A 22068-nucleotide genomic window follows, 5' to 3' on the forward strand; every position below is an offset into this window, starting at 1 on the left:
CATGATCTCTTGTCTTGATCCTGCTCTGGTCTCTTGATAATAGTCTGTATCCATCCTGTAATCTAAATTAACCCCTTTTCTCCACAAGTGGCTTTTGGTAATGGCGTTGATCACAGTAACAGAAAATCAAACTAGGAGAGACTTAAATATAGTTTTTGTTTACTTACGCTTTGCTTTTGTTCTTGGTTCAGGCACCTCATACAGTCTTTTATCGGAAGAATTTTTTTTTGTTTTGTTCACTTTAAGTTCCTGTTCCCAGAGCCCTGATTTAGTTGAGCTCATGTGTGTGAGTTCAGGTGAGTTGGAGAAAGGGGAGCGGGGAGTCCCAGGAAGGAGCACTTGGTAGTCACAGAACCATTGCTGCTCTTCGTCCTCTGTTGCCTTCTTGTTAGGTAACTCCTTCAGTCAGTGTAACCCCTGTAAAATCCTACCCAAAACCTGTTGCTGGTGAGGGAGTCATTCCCTTGGGTGTAGGAATTCTTGGAGGTTAGGGATCCAAACAAAATGTTGGAAGTATAGTTCAGAGGAAGAACTCACCCCATGTCCCGACTCCAGGTTCTGGTCCTTGCTGGTAATCCTTGGAACTTCTTTGCTCACAGGTGTGCTGCCCCATCCCTAGTCCCTACTCTCGTCTCATATTGTCCCATCTCTGTGTCAGCATCTTTTCTTTTCCAAAGCTATCTATAACTATTCTGACAGCCCATGGAGATTATCCAAGATGGTCATACTGGGAGATCCTTAACATAATTGCATCCTCAAAGATTTTTTTTCCAAATAGATTCTTCACCAGTTCTAGGTGAACATTTCTTACCCCCCACCACCATCTTGGCAGGCATAGAAACTCCTAAGGGCAGGCAATCTGTTTGCCATTTATCCCAGCAGGTCATTGTGCTAGCCTGATACTATCTTTGCTCTAATCAAGACAGGCTTTCTTGAGCTCACAAGTTCCATTCCCTTGGTGTGCAGGCATAGGTCTCCCCCTCCTCACTCTTTTTTCCTCTCAAGTCTTTAGGAGGTTCTAAGAATCTCTTGTTAAGGAGCCACTTCTCAGTATGGCTTGCAGGGAAGCCATGTATTTGTCCACCTCCTATGACCTGCTCTGTCCTCTGTCAACTTTAATAGAGACTTAATAGACATGTCGAGCTGGGCCAGAGTATATAAAAATCTATAAGCCATTAACTATAGCTATATTAAACTAATAAGAATCAATTCCCACACTTGCCTTCAAAGCATGCTGGGCCCCAGAAGCGACTTGAAAAATGACAGTCTGCAGCTCAGCTCGTGATCAGAGGAGGCTGACCAGGAGTGCCAGCTTCTCAGAGCTTGCATTGTCCAATTCTCAGGAGCAGGTCCTGGGTTAGCCTTTGCAAGCAGAGCCTTCTGTTCTGAGGCCATTCCTTAACACTGGAATGGAGGCCCAGGAAGGATTTAGCGGGAATTAGTAATGGCCAAGCTCCTAAAGTAATTGGGTTTGAAAATGCCCAAGTTTTGCTTTTCTAAATGGCCCCGGGCTGCATTATACCTATTGATCTCCCCGAGCTTTCGAAGCCTGTAAATGATGAGCCTTTTAACGCGCTCCATGACTGAAGGGCACACCACTGTGAGAACAGCTCATTTCATTTTTTTCGATTTATACAAAAGATGCTGTGGCCCAAGCCCTCTAGGCACCCATCTCAATACATAAATATGCCAATTAAGCTAAATGGAGATCCCGCAGGTTAAAAGTGCCTGGTAAAAGATGGGCGCTTTTTCCAAAGCCAGATGAAAGTTGATCCACAGAGGGAATGCCAAATCAACAAAAGTGGGGGCGTGCCAAACCGCGAAGGTCAAAAAAATAAAAATAAACAAAATAGGCTTTTAGGTCTTGAAATCAAGACTTTTAGGCTTTCAGGTGTGTGCTGCAAAAACTATCTTTAAACTGTTAATGCATGATTTTTTTCTCTTTTTTTGTATGTATGAATGTCTGTATGTGGGTGTGTTACAAATATGTACAGATGTCCATGGAAACCAGAAGAGGATGTTGGATTCCCAAGAGCTGGAGTAACAGATGATTGTGAACCACCCAGTGTGGATACTGGGAATTGAACCTGGGTCCTTTGGAAGAGAGACAAATGTACTCTTAACCACTGAGCCATCCTTCCAACCCCGAATGCATGAATCTAAGCATCTGCTTTTACATGTTTTCTTTACATATTTCCAAGTTAGGGAAAGGGAACAAAGTCTTAAAGCTGAGCCAACTCTAAGAGTCTCCTTTGGGCACACAGGGTCAGATGTGTCCTACTTCACCTTCTGTAGAAGCTGGTTACACCCAGCAGCTTCACTGGAGGAACTGGATAGTCAGGCTCTGTCCCCACAGGGAATGAGTGAGGAGAGCATCACTACCAGATGATTCTTACGAATTCTGATCAATAATAAATGACCAGTGGCTCCCCTGCCATCCTATCCCTGACCTGTTTAGGCTAGTTCTACCTAGCCAAGAGTACTGAGGGAGGCAGAAGTCTAGATCCCACAGGCTGGTTGTCCTTCAGCCTGCAGCCGAGTTGAAAATAAGGTTCTCAGGAGGCACTCCTCAAGTGGATCTAAATATTCAGTCTTAACCATACACATATCCAAGTTCTACCACCAACCAGCATTCCTGGATCTTCTAGGACGTTCCCCTTACTCCAGACCTCATGCAGTTGGAGATCACGGAGAGAAAATGTAGCAGTTTAGAAGCCACAGATGGGAGCAGGTGAAAGGAATTTTACCTCATGCTCTCTGGCCCTCAGTGCTTTGGTATTGGCTGCAGACAGCACAACCCTCCAGCTTTTCTCTCACTATTATCAGAAAGCCTTAAGAGAGTACAGATTCAACAATATGAACATTACCAAAATCACTTAACCCCTGGCACTCGGCTCCCTCTGCTGCTCCCTCAGCCAGCAGTTCTGTGAGCGCTGATTAATACACCTGCCCCCAATTGCTGCCCCGTCCCCTGCTTCCTTTCCCTGTTACACATTGTCATCAGTAACTGTCTTCATTTCCTTAAGACCTCTATGATTTTCTCCATTCCCACTTAACTACGGAAAAAGAAGTTTCAAAGGCCCTTGAATCTCCATGCCAATCGCAAGACAGAGAATTGGAACCATTCTCTAGAAAATAGAAACGGGAGATAACATTTATTTTATGGTTTTCATGGTTCTTCAGTCTCCTTACTCTCTTGTTCCTGTAACCTAGTTTTCCTTGAGTTAACTCCATTGTCTCTGCTCATCCCCAGTTGGAAGGAACAAGTACACATTTTTCAGTTTCTTTCAACAGATTATACAACTAATTTTCAGAGTTGATGTGGTGTGAGACAGGCGCTGTGCCGGGCCTTTAGCTCATAGTCTCAGTTAAAGTGTCCGTATATACTCACTGCTTCAAAGCACTTGACAAACACATCTAAGGCTATAGAACTCACTTCTGGAGGGCTTATTATAACCAAACTATAATAAATAAAAACGTGTCACCCTCTAGGAACCTGGAAGTACTGGTAAGACCTTCCGGTCCACAACACTGGTCTGAATAGATTGTGTGCTGATAAGAACTGTGGGAGGCTGTGTCACAGACAGTCACTTTGGAGAGTCAAAAATGTTAGCCATTTTCTGGGCAGTGGTGGCACCTGCCTTTAATCTCAGCATTCAAGAAGCAGAAGCAGGCAGATCTCTGAGTTCAAGGCCAGCCTGGTCTACAAAGTTAGTTCCAAGACAGTTAGGGCTATATAGAGAAACCATGTCCTATACACACACACACACACACACACACACACACACACACACACACACACACACAAACGCATGCATCAAAATAACAACAACAAAACCAAGACTAGTCTCGATAGCCAGGGGCTGACAAGGGTTGGGGTTCTACAGAGGCTGTGCAGAAAAAACCAAGGAGAGGAGCGCGGGCCTGCAGAATCTTAGCTTCTCTACCGTATAGGATATTGATGTCAATTATTGATTTTCAAGTAGGTATCACTACCATTTGGTCTACACAGTAAATACCACCATGGGCTTCTGTGTCTGATGCTGTCTCTGGGCAGAAGATGGAGAATCACAGCGATATATATGTCTCATCTTCAGCATCAGCGAGCTCTTGTTTTCCCAGCCAGATTCTATCCTCCATTCATTGTGTGGCCTCCCTGATACAAATCACATATCACTATGAGCCTCAGCCTCCCCATCTGAAGATGGAGAAAATCATGTGTCTCACTGACGCGGCCAGGGAAGAGCTAAGGGAGAAGTATCCATAAAACAGACATCTCCACAGGCCAGAGGCTGTGGAGAAAGGAGAAAGACAACAATTTTATACTCAAGGGCTTCTGAGAGGAGTAGGGAAGAGGTTTGGAACTGGGCTGTGGGGGTGGGGGGGATTAACTATTTGGTTATGTTTGTCTGATGGGATTCCTATGAGAACAGAAGTGAGCAAACGCACAAGGAGACAGTCTATCCTTCTCGTGCCCAGTGGCAGAATAAAGAAAGGGGATAGGAATGGGCAGAGAAGCAGATCCCAATCCATCAAAAGGAATAAATCTCTAATAAAAAGAATGTGTCATCTGGGCCTGGTGGTGCCTGCCTATGATCCCAGCACTTGGGAGGCTGAAGCAGGAGAATGGTGTGCTCTAGGCCAGCCCGGGCTGCTGGGAGACTCTGTCTCAAAAGATATCAATAACAAACAGATGCCAACAATAATAATATTGGAAATAATGATGAGGATGAATAGCCACCCAGTAAGGAAAGGAGCTCTCAGACACTGGAGGTACTGTAGTCAAAGATGGATTGTCGTCAGTAGGAAATGCTATAAAAAGGTATTCGGGAAAGGACCGAGGTTGTATTGTTTTCCTCCTGCCCGTCTGCCTGACCTTTCTGTGAGACTCTCAAAGTCAGAGTATGTTCCGTCTTCTCTTTCTTTCATCCACTTTCATTGAGCTTTTCTCCCCACCACTGCTCTGCCTCGGGTCTCTCATCTGATCTCCAGGCACTGCCTCTCCCGGTGATTGAACTTAGATGGCTCCAATCCTCCAATTCCCAAATGGACCTATCATTCCCCTCCCCGAACCTGGCCCTTCTCCATGTTGTGAGCCAGGACTCAAAGCCATTTCACAGGCATGTCACTTTCAAAGGACTCTCCCGCTGAGTTTCAAAGGGGAGGGAAAAAAACCCAGCAAGCAAACACAGTCAGTAGAGGGAGATCTTAGATAAGGGAAGCCCACAGGCAGCCCTGTCAACACACTTTTACATCTATTTTTTTTTTAATTCCAAAATAAAGTTTTGAAAACTTGCTGTTTTTCTAACTATGAAAAACTTAATGTTGCTGTTTCATAACCCCTGACAAGGTTTTTATTCCCTGTCCCTATGCAAATTCTTTCTGCTTTTATTCCTTATGCAACTGAAGCAAACTTGCTATTTGGATTTTAATGTCCACAACACTCACAGATGTGCCCATTCATTATATTGAATTTATGTAGAGGTCACTCCACTGATCCCACGGGCTGTGGCTGACACAGCTAGACACACCCAGACAGGCAGACAAGGTGGTGGTAGACCACACCCCAGGTTTACCAGAATGCTCACCCTGCTTGTCCTCCCCTCTTCAATGTCACATGATCTAGAGGTAGAAACTGTCTGTAGCCAGCCTTACTCTTGGCTCCCATGCAGTCTTACATCCTTGTATTTCTATGTTTCCCTCCCAGTATAGTTTATATCATATCATTACATACAACTTACTCTTGGGAACCAATTTAAACCCATTTATAAAAAGGCAGCATAGGGTGGACGGATGCATGCATGCATACATGAATGGATGGATGCATGGGTGAATAGATGTGGATAGCTACTCATAGCCACTTTGATAGAAAGGCGACTGATGCACATTTGCTACTTCTGTTAACCCCACTTGAAGCTTTTCTATAATTTAACTCCTTTCCCCACTCATTCCTCTCTTTGCCCTCTTTATTAATAATTATTCATCTTGTCTCTAGGTCAGGATAGCATTTGAGCAGTCCTAGGCAGGACACTCAAGCTTTCCGAAGAAATCTAACAGAACATGTTCCGTAACTCTCATGGCCACTTTCCCACACCACTTCCATGTTCTCATTCTGTCCTGATCTTTATTCTGGAAGACCCTCTTCTATTTAGTGTTCTGCCCATGCTGGCAGCGGTCTGGCTTTGGTCAAAGACCAAAAGCAGTTTCCATTTCAGACCTTAGGCTACAACCTCATGAAATGGGTAAGATCTCTATATTTGGTGAGTCTTGAAAGAACTGCTCTAGAAGGAAGAATCCCAAGAAGTTGTTTCTGGAGAGGAGGGCCATCTGCTGGGAAAGTCTGAGGATGGGGGAGGGAGGCAATAATGCATGGGCACAGCCCAGTCCCTAACCCTGCTCCACACTCATTCACACCCAGTCACTAGCTCCTCCACCACATCCGCATGTTTACTCTCAAGGAGAGAAGTGACTTGAGCTCTGACTGTCCTCAGACCACATGACTTTATCCTTTGAGGGTTCATGACTGTGAACCACGTAAGCCTGCTGACTCAGCTAGTTTTACAATCCCACAAAATCGACAAATTAACATTACCAGTGTAGTGTTTTGAATGAAAAATGTCCCCTATAGTTTCCTATGTTTGAATATTTGGTTCCCAGTTGGTAGAACTTCTAGGAAAGGACTAGGGAGGTGGTTGGAGGAGGTTCAAAATACTGGAGCCATCCAAAGGCATTCTCTGTCTCTGTCTCTGTCTCTGTCTCTGTCTCTGTCTCTGTCTCTGTCTGTCCATCCCTCCCTCCTTCCCTCCCTCCCTCCCTCATTCCCCTCTTGACCTTGGAGATCAGGTTGTAAGCTCTCAGCTATTGCTCCATTTATATACCTGCCTTCCTGCTGCTTTGCTCCCTGCCGTGATGGTCATGGCATCTTAAACTATAAGCCCCAGATTAATTTTTCCCTCTACAAGTTGCCTCGGTCATGGCATCTTATCATAGCAATAGAAAAGTAAAGTGGAAACTTAGGGGTTCTTTGGAAAGTCAGTTGGATGGTGTTTCGTTGTGCCAAGCACGTGAAAGAATGTTTCATTAAAACAGACATAGGTGTGAAAGGTTAAGGCAGACCCATGAAGAAACATTGTGTTGAAGCAGACACAGGAGAGAGGATGTGAGCAAGCATGTGAAGGAACTCATGATGAAGGATATTTTTGCTAACAAGGAAATGTATGCATTGGTTTGCCTTACCCTGCATAGCTGAGCTGCATTTGTCAGGACCCTCTTGAGAGAAATGCACCAAACAACTTCTGGTGGGATGCCGTAGTTTCCTGCTGCTTCCATGGACTTGGGCAGATTGCATGCATGTGCTGAGGTAAGGCATATGCTGAGGCAAGGCATGTAGAGGACACGTGATGTTTGCACAGTATAAATAGGACTCAATGGAGTGCCAGAGGGAGAGCTTGGCTTGCTGGTACACCTAGCTGTGCAACATGCTCTAATCTTTGTTTCCCTGAGAGAGGCACAGCCGAGAACTTCTCTTAGTGTTCCTGTTAGTCCCTCCTGCTGACTTGAGCCAATGCTGAAGCCTGGATATCGCTGCTAGGTCGTGCCACTGTTGCTGACCCGACTCCACTGAACTGGACTGCTGGTGTGTCCATGAGGTGTTTGCAAATAGATCGAGCTGCCACTGCCTGCTGACCTGTGAACAGAACTGCCCATTTCCAGACAACACAGATGGGAGTTGCTCCAAAGAACCTTTCTAAACAGATCCACTTCCCCCATATCTTTTCTTTTTCACTACCTCTGGTGGGTGGTGGGCTAAAAGGGAGGTTAAAGCATTTAAGAACCATCCTTAAAAATAAGGTTTGCAAAATCATTAAAGTTACAGAAAAGTAGCTAAGAAATTGAACTATGGTTGTGCTCAGCTTAGGTTGGTATGATAGTAATCAAGCTAAATCCTTTCACATTATATACAAATACGAATTCAATTCAGACCAAGACAAAAGACAACCATGAGCTCCAACTCTCCTAGAATTTTGGTTATCATATATAAGCTCATAACTAAGTCTTAAAGAGCTAGGAAAAGGTTGGTCCCAGACCACATGAAGAAGCTTGCTAGACTAGGAACCATTAAGCACTTCCTGGATTCAAATCAAAAGGAGCAGGAGATTTAGGAATCAGTAGAGAATATCAGAAATGTAAGAAAGGACCCTGGGCAGAGAAACCAAAAACTCACAGTTTCGTCCCTTTTCGTTGCTATACTGAAACACAAAACCTCTTATAACCTATGCTATATGCGAAACAGCAGACGATAGCACACACTAGCCAATCAGTTGCTCAGCAGCTCATAGCTTCACTTTATTATAGGACTTCAATTTGCTTGGGGCTTCCTGCCATGATGTGTGCATGTCATATTCACGATTCAGTCCATTTTTCTTTTAACACCTTTGAGTCTGGCAATGGAGTATTTCTTCATGCTTGGCAGTATATTCGCTTTGCTATCTTTTGTGTAAGAACTTGTGTGCTTCCTCCTGGTCTCCAAGCTTGGGTAGAACCCATGTTCTTTCCTGAGATGCCATCACTCTGTAGCATATTATGACAGTGCACATAACCGTGCTTCATAAATGGTAAAGCAGCGAGCGTGCGTTAATTGCTGTAATTACAAGTAGCTGTTCTGAGGATCTCAAGTTGATCTCTAATCACAATTGCTGTTGTCAGGTCAGATGTGAAAAGAACTCATGCTCCTTGCCTCTGTGATGACTGTGCCCATCAGGCATGGTGCTGTTGTGACAGCTGGGAATCATCTGGAAATGAGTTTCACTTCACCGGGTATGTCAGATGGTCATTTTTAAAAGCTGGCATCTATTTTTTTAAGAGAAGATATTAGAACTGGTTCATGTTCAACAGGCCCAGGCCTTTTGCTAGGAGAGGGTCTCAGGCCAGCATCTGAGGGCCAGACTTCAAAGCAGGAGCTCGGGGACCCAGCGATGTGATAGAACCCATGGTGGCATTGCACTGATGGTCAGCCAAAAGAGAGGCGTTTGTAGAACAAAGCCAGCTTTGACAGGAGACAGGTGGTGATCTTGGCAGCCCATTAGCTTCAGACAGAGCCAGCCAAGGGCCTGTGGGTGTGTTGGCAGGAGGGTAAGGTCTTCCCAGAAGGGCTGGTGGTGGTGAGCAAGCACGAGTGATGGTAAGTTCTAGAACATCTCTACTTGTGTAAGAGTGCTTAAGCACACATGTTGGCTCTCCTGGGCTCTCTTGGGCACTTCCCATCTTGCTATAAGTAAACTCATTTAGCAAGCATCATCTCTAGACACACGAGAACTCTACTCAGGCCCCATTTATCATGCCTGCTGTGGAACAAATGCTTTCTCCCAAAATATTTATCTTGAGTTCAATACCTGTTTGGTAGGACTAACAAAAATTCACTTCTCCCCTTGCTGTCAGATTCCCAGCTCTGTAGATGCAGAAGGAAATGTGGAGTAAAATGTCACCTTTACCAAAAGCTAGAGAGTGAGGAAGGACATATATGCAGATGCACCTGTTATACGGAAGGATGAAAGAGAGTAAAACTACTGGTTGCCTCCAGAGCACTGGACTAGAAATATAAAGGACAAGTGCAGATGGGGACATCATTGTGTGTCCTTTAAACCTTTTGAATTTTTAATTATATGAATATATTCGCAATTAAAAATTATAGTTAAGTAGTTATCAATTTCATGGGCACCTCAGTATGTGTATGAAAACTGCTTTTATGTGAACGGTCTGACTTTCATACTGCCACCACCCATTTTCCTGAGGGTCATCCTTCTGAGAGCCTGTTCTTGACTGCCATCACATACATAGAGACATTCTGGTCTTGTGAGAAATCACAAATGTTCGTTGATTCACTTGTTATTTACTTGCTTTGTACATTGCATCAGGGTGAGTTGTTGGCTCTTACTTTAGAAGGACAATGTGAAGGCAGACATTTGTTCTTGGGTAGTCTGTCAGAGAGGGCCACAGTCCCAGTCTTGGAGTTAAGGTTCAGGAAAAGTCTCAGCCCACTTACAGCCCCAAAGCAAAGCATTGGTTGTTTTCTGTGCAGCCAGATTTGGAGGGAATGAGCTGCCACAGGTGCTATTGAGACCAAGATTCCAACACGGGACCCATTGTCCACCAGATCCTCTGTTTACATTTAAACTCCATAGAAGAGCTGTCTGGATATATCTCCCTACTGGATCTCACCCCACAGACCCTGACACACACACACACACACACACACACACACACACACACACCACACACACACACACACACACACACACACACACACACACACCAATCCCTAAACTGTTATTGTCACAATCATGGATCATATCCATGCTGCATCTCTCAAGGGACAAATCTCTGTCATATTTGACCCCACAACCACACAATGAAGATTACATATTCCTCCCTCTCAAAATAACTACTTTATTTCACGTCACCATGAGCACCCTACACTTCTTGCAAACCTCTTGGTCTTCCTGATGAGAATTTTTCTTCTTTCTAACCTTTAAATGTTAGACTTCTCCTCTGGCCTCCCATTTCCTCCCCCTCTTTCTTTCTCCCCTTCTTCTCTTTCCACCCTTTCCCCCTCTGGCATGTAACCCTTTGTTGCAATGACCAATGCATGCTCCCCACTCTCTCCTCATCTTCAGACAGTACTCCTGACTTCCAGCTGAGTGTTCTTGTTTGCTCTGTGGTCACTTCCACACGGATGTGCAATAGCCATCTCCACCTAGCACGCTCACGGCTGCCTTCCAAATGTGCTCTTCCCTTAGTCTGTTGTATGGATAAAGGTGGCCCAATTGTGAATACAAGAACTAACCTCGATTCTTCTGTCCCTTTCTTACCAAGATCCAGTGCCCTACCTGTCATATCACTAGTGTCTCCAAAACAGATCACAAATCTATCTGGTCACTTCTCAGCATCTTTACCACTGAAGCTCTACCACTTTGCCACTAACACTCCATCTCTGATTTGCTCTTTTGCAACAGTCTCTTGACTCAGTTTTCTCTTTCAATTCTTGGTCATAGATGAAGCAGACTTGCTTTCTAATGCCCAAGTAAACCCAGCAGTATCACTTTCTGCTCAAACTTTCAAGAGACTGTTTCCCCCACTGAGTTCATTTCTCTAGACTTCTAGTAGACATCTCATCAATGTGATGGTGACCACACCAGTAAGGCTCCCTGAGCAAAACCCTCCAACACTCTGTGTTCTGTTTTCCCACATACTTTTCCTATATACCCATTCACTAAGCAATTATCAGAGACTTGAGATTCATTTAATCGTTGAAGCAAAACTTTGAAGCGTTTGTTAGTATCTGTAGTCACAGATGAGGAAACATGGGCTCAGGTTAAACATATTCACTTGTTCTGACCTTCTTCATGTATCTTCTTGTCCTAAGAAGAAAAGGCATTTAAAAATAGTTGCTGAGTATATTTACCTGTGGCTTTTGTTCCTTGAGGGTAAAGATAGGGTCTTCCTGGTGAACCCAGGGTTTGGCCAAGGACAGTTAGCACTCATCTTCCTTCTAAAGGATGTGTCAAATCGGATGAAAGTTATTTTCATTGTTTTCTGAGATCAGGATGAACAATATGCAGTGTTTGGTGGAAAGAAAACAAGAGAATGATTTAAGTCAAAATAGACGTGATGGAGCCAGGTTTTAATCCCAGCACTCAGGAGGAAGAGGCAGGCAGATCTCTGTGAGTTCAAGGCCAGATGTACTAAAGATCAAATTCCAGGATAGCCAGAACTACACAGAGAAACCTTGTCTCAAAAAAACCAAAACCCAGCCAAACCAACCAAACAAAAGTGTTACATTAATGCACCCACCAAATACTTTAACAACCTAGGCTTCCTCACTGTTGAAAATAGAGTCCACCAGACAGCAGCATCCAGCACCAGGAAACTTACTAGAAACACTACCCAACAGACATCCTAACTCCACCGATCAGATTTGAATTACAATGAAATCTATTCCCAGTTATTCAATGGCATGTCAAAATTTGAGCAGTAGTTTTGCCAGGGTTCACTTTGACCTCCATTTCCTGCCTCAGTACAAGATCAATATCTGTAACTGACAAGGAGGGGCAGGAAGACCACAGAATTGTACCCTACTCATCCTTTGACCTCAGTGGGAATGCTGATAGAATCCCAGTGCTCAGAACACCCCCCACAGGTGTTACCATTGGGCGCTAAGTCCCCCTCTTTTCTTGAACAAGGAGACCTAGCATGTATGACTCTAGATTACTACCACTGCTGACTTCTCTAGTCTTAGATGACCATGGCCTCTGAGTTTTTATCTTTTATCTTGATAACAATGTTTTTTTTTTCTTCACTCTAGTTTCCAGATATTTCTTTATCCCTGGGGGATGCTAGCTGCCTCTGGGGCTTCTAATAAAGAAATTATTTTGTTGTTCACACCAAATTATGTGTACTCTGACATGTTATATAAGTAGACTTTCCAGAAATTATTTTTCATATTGTACCATTATAGCAACAATGAAGACTTTTCTATGAAGACTACGTTGTGACTACTAAATGAATGTATCTTATTTCTTCCTCAACTCAACAAGCCTTTAGTTTTTTCTCTACTCAGACTTTTGACCAAGGGTGATAGGAGAGACCTGAATGAATGAATGAATGAATAAAGAAGATCATTTATTTGACAAGACAACACATTTAAAATTAAGCTATGAAGAGAAAGTGACTTTTGTTTCCCTAAATTCTCTTCACATATGAAGAGACTGACAGTAAAGTAGATGCCACTCCATGTTTGGTAGTCAGTTCTTGAGGCTGCCCCTGGTTAGCGGAGTATTATAGCAGCAGAAAGAATGGAGGTCTGGCCCTTCTCTTCTTGAAAAAGTGTGCAGTACAGAGGGGGAATGATTGTCTGGTTGGGGAGAGGGCTGAGCATTCATCCTTCCTTCTGTCTTGGAATCACAGAGGTTTTAGAACAAATATAAGCAGAGCTGGCTTTGGAAGTAAACAGCTCATTTCCTAAGATAATAATGGCTATGTCTAATGAGCCAGGCGCTGTGCTAAGTTGTTTCTATGTATCATTTCGCACAGTTCCGTTATTTAACTGTCACAAAACCCTATCACAATTTACTTGATTGAAAAAAAAAAACTTAAGCGCATACTAGACAAGCAAATGGCCCAAATTTAGCCAGTATATGCATAGTAGAACTTGGGTTTGAACAGAGGTAGGTATAACTTAAATTTAACCACCTCCAGCTGCCTTTACCTTCTTATAACCACAGAATTCTAACAGGCTTTTAAGCACCGTGCTATGATACCAACCATATCTTGGTAACATTATATCATCAAATACAGTGTATTTATCCGAGCAGCAGTGTGACCTAGAATTCGGATGTTTGAATAAATCACTCCATTTCCTTGAATTCTCTATTCTGCTGCCAAAGAGCTCGATCTATGGAATATACCCAGTTGCTTCATCCTAACATGAAGCAAATACCAGATGGTTCCTTAGTACCTGTCTGTGGGGCAGAATCGGAAGTCAGTTCAGCCTACTTTTAGGGAAGGAAACACTGAATGGAGGAGCATGTGGTAAGCAAATATCTCCCCGTTGTCTGATTCTTCCCCCATACCCTCAGCTATATTTTTTCTCTTCATGATACCACTTCTTAAAATGTGCTTTATCTTCCCTAAAAATGCCTTGTTTGATTGAAACCAGGTTCTATGAGGCCATAGCCAGGCCACATGATCAGCACATAGCAGAGTGCTGCCACGGGTTCCTTTCTTTCATTGATGTGAACGAGGACCCGACAGGAGAAGCCTGAGAGAGGTTCATTTAGACCCACAATCCCAGGCAGTGCGGTTTCGCTTGGCAGGGAGGGCAATGGCTGAAGAGGTTTACGGCAGTGCAAGCTTGCAGCAGAACTTCTTGGCAGAGAAAGGGTCTCTGGGGAGAAGAAATCAGAGATTTAGCCAGCAGACGGGGAGGTGGATGGATGATTGAGAGCAAGCAGAGAGGTCGATCTGACCACGTGGCAGGATGTAGGCCAGAATTAGTCAGTTTAGAGGAACTGGGAAGGAGCCCAAGCTAAAGGCCTAAACTGTAAAATATTAAAAAACTCCTTGACATTATTTGTATAGCCGTTGAGTCTGGGAAAATCCCGTTATCTGAAGTGATTGGTTTTACCTTTGAGTTTTCGAGTGATGTGTGACAGGTGATTTGTGAGTTATGTGTACTGGGACAGTGGAGTTGGGAGCCCTGGACCATGGTGAGTATTCTTTGTGTGGCTCTCTATAGTAAGTTTTCATTCACAGGCCAAACTCTAGATCCTGCCTGAATTCCTTTTGCTCTTTCTGACCATTCTTTGTGGTTGCACCCAAATCATGTCGAGGGTGAGTGACTTAGGGACCCTACTGTGTATTCTACCCTGGGGAGCTCTATGCACAAGTCCAGAAAAGTGGGGGCTGTGAAAGTATTCTTCTGCATCACTGGGTAACAAGGTGGTGCCCTGATGACCCACTAGGGGCTGGTGCTGTTTCTCTATATTCAATAAGCAATTAAATATTAGGAAGTTCCAGTGTCTTGAAAGCCACTTGTTCCTGCAGGTTTGAACAATAGGCCTAAAGGATGCCACATTTGATTTACTAAAATACTACATCTTTCTGAACTGAACCCTGCAAATTACATAGCCTAGCCTTGTCTATGGCTCTTTGATGTATGTTTTTGAGTACAGTGTCTTTTCCAATATAGTGGAACTCTGAAGTCACAATAAACACATGACATTGCTATTAACTCTAAGGGTGCTGAGTGCAAGACACTAACAATTTAATAACTTTGGGCTTTTGCACTGACCTATGTTAATGTATAACTTCATGCGTTTTTGCACAGCGAGAGAGAAGTGGTTAAGAACGCACTTGATTATAAGATCTATGTGAAAATGCATTATCTGCTTGCCTTGAGCACGGTCATCTGCTGACCTTGCCAATTAAGTTGACTCAGAATGAAGATTCAATTACAATGAACAAATATTCCTTGAATAATTTCTCTATATAAAGTCCTATGCTGGGGCCCGTGGGAAATTTGCAGATGTGTGGTATTTATTCCTATCTTTGAGATGCTTGCAAGCAAGTTGGAGGAGGCAAAGACACATGCATGGACGACTACAATGTCACCGAGGGAATGGGATTTATGAAGCTAGACTCTTGTGTGTCAATCCCTCTCAGTGAGCTCTTCTCCCTGGCTCCAATCCTATTCTTTGCAACTGAACTTTAGTTTGTTTTAGGGTCTATGTCTTTGAGAAGATGAACTTACTTCTAGTTCTGGGATAAATCTTGATTGCCTGAGTTCGTTCCAAGCTAATCTTGTGTTCCTTTTGATTTAGTGATTTAATATAAACATTGACTCAGCTTCGTCCAATGGAGCAGACAAGTCAGTCTGGACTATTTTCAAAAGGTTCCATGCTTGAGTGACCTGCCTGGCTTACTACTCTGGCTCTGGAGATGTATGTCATAAGTGACTGAACCATGCTGCCCCTACTTCTTCATCTGTTAAATGGGTTTAATAATAGCATATGCTTAGTGGGGATATAAAGTAGTTGATGTGTGCAAAAACATTTAGAAGGTTCTCTGGTGCACAGTGAGTGGCAAATGTCATTACTTCAACAGGGGACAGCAAAACAATGGTTTCCTATTTTTTTGACGTTTCTAAATATCACTGTGTCTGAACATGACCCCTACAATATCTATGGTCATCTTGTCCTTTACATGACCAGAGAATGGAAGACTGAAAGGATCTGTACAAACCAACCCCATAGCCTATGTATATGCACATTGGTGTGTGCACCTGTGGAGGACAGAAGACAACCTTGACTGTTGTTCCTCAGGTACCACCTCTACCTTCCCAGCATTGGGATTCCAGGTGAGAGCCACTACACCCAGCCTTTGGTTTTGTTTCTTTTTGTCTTTACCTTGGGTTTTACGATTTGAACTCAGGCCTTTGGCTGCCAGGCAATCACTTTACCAACATCTCCCAAATCCTCCAAGCCAGTAATCCTAAAGTTCATTCTGCTCTGAATTCTTATATGATAGACCCAATTTCTTTTCATATTGTTTAGGGACTTTTTGATAAAGGTCTTGCATCACTGACACTCAGAGGCATTTAACCTCTATCATGAGTTCCTGATGTGTATGAACTAAAGTCCATCCCCCCAAAAATATTTTCATCGGTGTTCTTACACAGCTGGTATCCTTCTTAGAACTTAGTCATGCTAGAGAGTTGGAATATTATACATCCAGAGTAAATTATCTTGGTCTATCTCAGTTCCCTTTGTAACTATTCATTGGCCACCTCGTGTCTGACCCAACTTCCTTCTAATTATCAGGTGAGATCTTTAAGATATATTAACTTAGCAGAGAATTTTCTAAGATATCCAGAACCAGCTGCAGTGTTTACCTTTTATGCTGTGGCCCACCTAACTCATGTCCTCACCAGTAAATTCTTCAGGCTTTCTTTTGTTCTTTGACTCTAAAATCTTGTGTAATCATGTCCTCGTTGGAACACATCATTTAGAGCAGGCTCATCTATGTTCCTCTTTGAGTCAAGAGCTGTGTTTTTTATCACCATGTCAGCCTGGAGTTCCTCAGCTTGTGTGTGTGTGTGTGTGTGTGTGTGTGTGTGTGTGTGTGTATGCTTTTATATGTGTGTATGAGTGCTCTTATGTGTATCTTTCTCTCTGTGTGCCTGTGTATGTGAGTCTGTGCCTCTGGGTGTGCATGTGCATACATGTTCATGTGTGTACATGTACCTGTGTACATACGTGCATGCATGCATGTGACTTATACATGTGGAGGGCTTTATTATAAGGATTTGATACACACTCAGCCATGCAGACCTGATACCATCGATACCAGCCCAGGAGCCATGGAAGCCAGAGCTTTAACCCATCCACTTCTGGGGCTCAGGAACCAGAGGAGTTAGTGGTAAGTATCTGAGAGAAGAGACAAGAGGAGACCCATGTCACAGCCAAGGGAGGCAGGAAGCATAAAGGGAGACCTACTCTACCTTTTGTTCCTGACAGATTAGATGCTGCTATGGCAATCTGTTCATCTCGGCCCAGCAGGTTAAACGCAAATCTCTGGAAGCACCAACATAGCCGGAGATGACTGTGCTCCTGGAACCTCCGATGCATCCAGACTCACACAAAGTCAACCACCCCATCGAGGGGCCGCCTTTAAGATGAGTTTCGGATTTGCAGGTGATACAGTAAGCTGATTTCCCCCTACAAACAGAATAAGTATCATTTAGATATGCTACCCTCTTCCACTCCAAGTAAACCTGCAGAGACAAGGTTAGAATTGTCAGTCACTACTATATCTCCCCGCTGAAATCAACTCTACTGAACACGGCGCCATTTTATAGTAAAGTTTACTAAGAACCTACTTAAATTTCTAAAACTAAGGTGTACAACACATTTTAAGAAATACTCTGGAGAGATCGCTGCTCCCATGGAGACCTGCCATCCAACCAAAAGCCACACTTACCTTGTAGCTTATATTTGAAGCCAATTTTTGCCTCAGCAAAGCCACACATGTGTAAACTCTACAGATCTGCAGGGTTGTTCAAAGGTTCAGTATTAAAACTTTGGATTCTAATGGCTACACACTCTTCTGCTGTGTCCACTAGTACAGATTGATAAGGCTTCCTGGAGGGGCATGGCCAAGAAGGACTGATGCCACATGAATATTCAACTGGAAGGAACACTGGAATCAGTGGGCAGAGGCCTCAGCATGAGTCGTATTATATTTCTGTAACTAAGGTGTTGTCTTAGTTAGGGTTTCCACTGCTGTGAAGAGACACCATGACCAAGGCAACTCTCATAAAGAACATTTATTTGGGGCTGATGTACAGGTTCAGAGGTTCGCTTCATTATCATCAAGTGGGGAGCATGGCAGTGTCCAGGCGGGCATGGTGTAGGCAGAGCTGAGAGTTCTACTTCTGGATCTGAAGGCTGCCGGGAGAAGACTGTCTCCTAGGCAGCTAGGAGGAGGGTCTGAAAACCCACCCCACAGTGGTACACTTCCTCCAACAAGGCCACAAACTACTTTAATGAGGCCACACCTCTAATAGTGCCACTTCCCATAGGCCAAACACATTCAAACCACCACATGTGTCTAGTCTCTGCTCGTCATGCTTAAAACAGAATTGGAGCATTATCCAGCCCTGTTTCCTAATTCTAATTACTCAAGTTCAGGATCAATCCATTTAGTCGATGTACATTTATTGAGCATCCATGATGCTTAAAGCACAATGTTAAGTATTAGGGGAAATCAAAACCTGACTAGGATATAGATTGAATCTATAGAGTTTATCTGCTAGAAAACAAAGGTGTGTAAGTCTACCGTGTGCACTGAAGAAGGGGCGGGGCAGGCATATGTCTATGGTGGGTGAGGAAGGTGCTTGGAAAAGATCACCGATGAGTGGGATAGAGGCCTGCTGAAATGTTAGATCATCTGGAAACAGGAGTGGGAGGGAAGATGGCTTCACATGAGTATCCAGGAAGCACCAGAATGGACCTCTGAAAGCCCTGGTTGACAACAAACAACCAAGCAGCTGGTGAATGCACTTCACTGCTGCTTACTGAGGGGAACCCCTGCTGTGTCAGCCTGCTCTGCTAAGGGCTCTGTAAGGGCTGCTTCAGCTGAGGGAAGCTTGGTCTTTGGAAAGACCATCTCTCATCCCTATTTGATGGGTGACAAATAGAATAGCAAATGCCATGAAGTAAAGGGGACGCCTCCCCTCCATGCTGCCTTGCCTTGCTATGAAGCCAAGGGAATTGAAAAAAAGCCTTCACTGTTATCTCTTAAGGGCTACAGACACGTCAGTGGCACACAACGCTATCACATAAATAAAGGAACAAAAGCGAAATTCAGAACATGCTGTGCCAAGGCTAGCTTTTGATTTGTGGAAGACAGGGACAAGAGCAGATTAAAAATTCAAATAGAAGTCCACCATAACATGCTCTCATATCTGTCAAATGTGGCATGTACGTAAGGGTTTGTTAAATTCCTATTTACTTACTTTTACTTTGTCGAATAGGGTCAGACGGCTTCAAGCTCACTATGTTGTTGGGGTTGATATTGAACTTCTGATACTCTTCCTGCATCTTCCAAGTGCCAGAATCACAGTCAAGCTCACAGTGTTTGTGTGGCACTAAGAACCTCAACTGTGCTGGACAAGCACACTCCCACACACAACATCACAAGTCCATGAGTTTTTAATTCCTTTAAAGGGAATTCAGAAACCAAGGCTGGAGAGATATCTCAGCGGTTAAGAGCACTGGCTATTCATTCAGAGATCCTGAGTTCAATTCCATGTGGTAACATTGTGGCTCACCTCACAACCATCTGTAGTGGGATATGATGACATTTCCTGTCGGATGCTCTCTTCTGTTGTGCAGGCATGCATGCAGATAAAGTGCTCACGTACGATATACATAAATAAATCTTAAAATAATATCAGAAATGAAGTCAATGCTGTGGGCTTTGAAGTGTGGTAGGTCCACCCGAGGCATAGCTTTGCCTCCTTTGGTTTGGGTACCTGAAGTTTACTGCTGTGGTAGAAAATGCAGGCGTGACCTGGTGACCAGTCTACCTGGCCCACCGTGCCTCTAAATAAGAAGCATGGCCCACCATGCTCCTGAGTATTCCCAGAAGTCAGAGCACTGAATTCTGAAGTGGCATGAGCAGCCTGTAGCTGGTCTGCTGATGGTCTGCACTCTCCACATCTCCTTTTACGTACTTCAAAACCCTGGTGGTACGAGCATTCACTGTCCAATCTGAGGTAATGTTGATAGCCTTCTACTGTGTAAGTACTTGTCTATGTGCAACAAAGCGGACATCGTTCCCTAAAACTGTCTCTGGAGTGGGTCAGCTCCGCACCATTGACAGACCCTCAGGCTTTGCAGTCTTTACTTGATGTTCCAGTAATGGTGGTCTGAAAATATGAAAGCTAAAAATTCTGTATTTGAAGAGGAAGATACATTCCAGTCACGTTCACGAGAGTATACCTGTTAAAATTGTCCTACTTTATTGTTATTATTGTTCCTCTCTTACCGTGCCCAAGTTAGGGACTAAATTCTACATCATACATCTACATCTATATGGCTACTGAGTTTGTAACCCTTGATGCTGTCTAGGATTTTGGGAATTCCCTGAAGATACAGAGCATATCCATTGCATGGTGGGGAGTGGCTATTCTAAAGATAAAATAACAAAAGTTTTTTAGGAAAATGTCTGAAGCAATAAGGAACCAGTCCAAGGAACACCAAGAAACAGTTTGCTCAATATAGGATGTGAAGTTTACAGTTTTAGAGAAAAAAGATTAAACAAGCCTAAAACATCTATTGAAAATGTAGGCAAGGTGGCTTATGAACTCACATGCTGACGGGTCTCACTATCATTGTCCTCCCTGCTTGGTTCGTGATGACTAGAGGACCCTATGACGGTGAAGGAGTGAGGTGCTATCTCAAAGTAAAGCTGGAGCAGGCAGGCTTTATGGAATTCCCCCTTTCCATCTTCTGTCCCTCCCTGCTTGAATCCCACCGCTTTCCCTGGAGGTTTTATGGGCAGCCTTGAATCTATTTTCGCCTACTATATATAGTGAATTTGATTATGCACAGCCTAAATCAGATGTGAGCCAACGATCCAGATTCTTGTTCACTGAAAGAACTTTTCATTTCCTGTGTCTTAGCAGAGACTAAAGCTCTGACTTACTGTTTGCTAGCCAATGGCTCAAGTTCCCTAAGACCTGTTCTGTTGTTCTGGATGGTTCTACATGCACATCTGCCCTACCTGACTGAGTCCTTTCTCACTTCTGGGGCTTTACTAACAAGCACATCTTCTCTTATCAGAATGATATACAAATAGAATCAGTTATCGATATTTTGAATCTCAGACTCACCTACATTATGGTAAAATGACAAGACTTCATTCCTGTCCTTTAAACTTGTTGTTTTTAAATTAAGTCTTGGTTAGCATAAGAAGTGGCTTTCATTGTGATATTTCCATGTATATCCATAATTACACTTTTTTCTTATTCCCCCCTCCTCCCCAAACCTGTTATCCTTCTGTGTTCATAATATATATCCTCTGTTCCCTCTCCTGTTCTCAATTCCCCTCTACATTGTCTTCTTTCCCTTCTCGTGGTCCCCTTTCTCCTTTAATGTGCAATGAGGATATATGTGCATGCCCACACAGACACACAGGGAGGGGGAGATTCTTCAAATAAGAGAAAATACAGTATTTATCTTTTCTGAAAAGTCTGACTTCTTTTTAAAAAATGATCTCTAGTGTTCTACCCCTTTTCACATTTTATGACTGAATATTCTTTTATATGCACCCACTACAGTTGATTAAGTCTCCATTTAGAATACATTTGAGTTGCTTCTAGTTTTTGGTGATTATGAATAAAGCTACAGTAAATAATCAGTTGAACGTGTGTAATACCTCAGTGTGAGGTTACTGGGGCATATGCTAAGTAGATTAAGAAACTGCCTGAGTCATTTCCAAGTTCCAGATTCACTGTGACTTCCTGATTTCACCAGCACTTAGGCTTAATTTTCCTTCCTTCCTTCCTTCCTTCTTTCTTTCTTTCTTTCTTTCTTTCTTTCTTTCTTTCCTTCCTTCCTTCCTTCCTTTCATTCTAGACTTTTTATTGATTCTTTGTGAGTTTCACATCATACCCTCCAGTCCCCTCTCCTCTCTATCCCCTCATTTCTGCCCTTTCTCCTTGCACCCCTCAAAAAAACCCCACAAACAACTGGGGCAGGATATTCGATCACATTGTGAACCCTAAGATGGTGAACTGAAAAAAAGAAACCCTTTCTTTCTGTGGTGTGGCTCAGCCTTAGCACACGCCTTTAACTCATGAACTTTCTGTAACCACGAGATAAAGTCAAGAGGTGGAGGTAGCAATCAGATTACAAGAGTGAACATGAGAAAACGCAGCAAAGAGAAAGGAGGGACTTGGAGTTGAAGGGCATTTAAGAGAGCTGGAGAAGGAGAAGGAGCACTTTC

The sequence above is a fragment of the Rattus norvegicus genome, chromosome 1, assembly GCF_036323735.1.
Source record: "Rattus norvegicus strain BN/NHsdMcwi chromosome 1, GRCr8, whole genome shotgun sequence".
Classification (NCBI taxonomy): domain Eukaryota; kingdom Metazoa; phylum Chordata; class Mammalia; order Rodentia; family Muridae; genus Rattus; species Rattus norvegicus.